Source organism: Halyomorpha halys, unplaced genomic scaffold (genome assembly GCF_000696795.3).
Source record: "Halyomorpha halys isolate HHAL.00 unplaced genomic scaffold, Hhal_1.1 Scaffold2272.1, whole genome shotgun sequence".
Taxonomy (NCBI): Eukaryota; Metazoa; Arthropoda; class Insecta; order Hemiptera; family Pentatomidae; genus Halyomorpha; species Halyomorpha halys.
The window spans coordinates 45,615-48,828 of NW_027107425.1; positions in this window are offsets into that span (position 1 = coordinate 45,615).

Here is a 3,214-nt window from a genome sequence, read left to right on the forward strand (position 1 = left end):
TATATATATATAAACTTATGATTAGACTAAAAGAATTAACTTAGAATAAAAACGGAGCAGAGTAACGACTCAAGGTTACTTAACAACTGAATGTTTTATTATTGAAACATCTGGTATATGAACATATGGTATTGAATTTGTTATCAAACTTAAATTCTAATAATACAGAGTTATAATTATCATTGATTCGCTTTCCGCCCCCTCGCGTAGATACCTTAGCGCAAACGGTTCGACGGGGGCTTCGTCGTCCTCAATCGCGTTCACAACTAGATCTCGCGATAACCAATCGGCCACTATATTGTCGACGCCTTTCTTATGCACGATGTGGAAGTTATATGCCGCGAGCCTTTCTTTCTACCGCGATACTCGTGCTTAGGATTCCTTCAGTGATCCGAGGTGTAAGAGGGGTTTATGATCTGTTAATAATTCGAACTTTCTGCCGTAAACGTATGGCCGAAAATATTCCACGGCCCATACCACTGCCAAAAGTTCGCGTTCAATCGCGCTGTATCGTTGTTCAGCCGAATTTAATTTTCGTCCAGCATATGCAATGGGTTTTCCCCCTCTTCAAAATACTGAGATAGAACGGCCCCAATAGCCAACTCGCTAGCGTCTGTAGTTACTTTGAATAATCTATGGAAATCAGGGAAGGCCAACAAAGGCCGCGTCGTTAGAATTTTCCGCCATTCTTCGATACTCGCGACCAGTTCCGGACCTAGACAGAATCGTTTCCCTTTTTTTAGAATTTCGCTAAGTGGATGAGTGATCTCCGCAATCCGCGGGATGAACTTGCGGTAATAGTTAATCATACCCAAGAATGTTCTCACTCCGCGGGCATTCCTCGGTAAAGGCGCGTCTTGGATAGCTTTCACACGTTCCTGATCCGGCTGTACCCCCTTTTCCGATACCACGTGTCCTAAGAACCAGATTTCATTGAGTCCGAATTTAGATTTTTCCCGCGACAGCTTGAGACCGAATCTTCGGACCCTGTCAAAAACCCGTGTCATGTGTTCGGTATGCTCCCGCTCGTTCTTACTGAAGACAATCAGGTCGTCCATGTATACCTGCGAAAATTCCTCCCCTAGGCCCCTCTGTAGTTCATCCATGAGACGTTGGAAAGTTAACGGTGCTCCCTTCAACCCGAAAGGCATTCGCACGAACTCAAAGTGCCCTCGCTCCCAAGAAAATGCCGTCTTTGGTATATCTGCTTCTGCCATCTTGACCTTATGGTATCCGCTTTTAAGGTCTATGGTACTAAAAATAGTCGCCCCCGATAGTCGGTCCAGTATGTCCTCAACTCGTGGCAGCGGGTACCGCTCATCCTTCGTTGCCTCATTTAACTTCCGATAGTCCACTACGACTCTGTATTGTTTCGCGGCCCCACTCCGCTCACCCTGCTTCTTCTCCACTACCCATAATGGACTATTAAACGGGGAATAACTCTGTCGTATTATGCCTTGTCGGAGAAGTTCGTCTAATTGTTCTCTAATAACAATCCTCATGGCCTGGGGGTACCGTCTGTCTTTTACATAGACTGGGGTTTCCGACTTTAGATGGATCCGGTGTTCGGTTTTCCCTGTGGTTGGCAAAAATTCCCCCTCTCGATAAAACAGGTCATAATTTTTATCGATCAAGTGACTCAACGCCTTGTTGCACTCTACCGCTCCGATTTTCATATTCCCCCTCTTCCTTTTCGCTGTTACTTGATATCGTTGTTGACCGATTTTATATCGCCATTTGGTGTTGTTAACATTCAGTTTGAACCCCGCTCGTTGTAGGATGTCACACCCAATGATCAGCTCGTACCCTGCCATTAACTCTTCGATAACGTGGATAGATACTTCCGTATCAGACCCTGCCAATTCCCGAAGGTTAAATCTCGTTTCCCCTAATGTTTGGCATTTGCCGCTGACCGTGGACACCGTACACGCGCATTGTCTGCGATCCGCCCAGACGCCTAGTTCCTCCGCCCCTCTTCGACTAATTAAAACGAAGGAAATGTGGATGCGCGGTGTCAACAGTCAATGGCAAATGCCAAACACTGGGAGAGACGGTTTTTGACCTTAAAAGGCTCACGGGACACGATTCTCAAATCACGATTCACATTATCATGAAAATGATGCTGGGATACGATTTGATCATCGGATGCGACGTTTTGAAACGTGTAGGGCTTACTATGAAAGTTCGTCAGGGAGGTTGGCGGTATAGGCTGGGCGAACAATACTACGCCATCGCGACGAGAGAGAGTAAGGGGCGCATGGAAGTGGGGGCCGTAGATTGTGTTACAGAGTCCCTTGAAGGTTTAGTCAGACGGAACGGAGATCTATTTTATTGCGAATAAAGGCGAATTACTTCCGACTACAGGGAAAACGGTCCATAGGATAAACCTGAAAACAGAAATTCCAGTTTACGTTAAAAATCGGCATTACCCGCAGGCTATGAGAGATATTATAGGAGAACAATTGGGCGAGCTTCTCAAGCAAGGTATTATCAGGCAAAGTAATCCCCCTTTTAATAGTCCTCTGTGGGTGGTAGAAAAGAAGCAGTGTGGACATGGCGACAATGGGAAGCGATATCGTGTTGTGGTGGATTACAGAAAATTGAATGAGGCGACTAAGGACGAGCGGTACCCCCTTCCTAGGGTCGAGGATATCCTAGATTGCCTAGCTGGGGCGACCATTTTTAGTACTTTGGACCTGAAGAGTGGGTATCACCAGGTGAGGATGGCCGAAGAGGATGTTGCGAAAACGGCGTTTTCGTTTGAGCGGGGACACTACGAATTCGTTCGCATGTCGTTCGGACTAAAAGGGGCCCCACTCACTTTCCAGTGTCTCATGGATGAAATACAGCGCGGACTGGGTGAATCATATTCCCAGGTCTATCTGGACGATCTAATCGTCTTTAGTAGGAACAAAGAAGAACACGTGGAAAACCTCAAGCGCGTTTTCGATAGAATACGTGAGTTCGGACTGAAATTATCACGAGAAAAGTCTCATTTTGGCTTACGGGAAATTAGGTCCTTAGGGTATGTGGTTTCACGAAACCGGGTACAGCCAGACCCGGAACGGGTAAAAGCCATCCAGAAAACTCCATTACCAAAGAACGCTCGTGGGATCAGACGGTTTTTGGGAATGGTGAACTATTATAGGAAGTTTATACCGGGAATAGCAGAGCTTACGCACCCACTGACCGACATGTTGAAAAAAGGGAGACG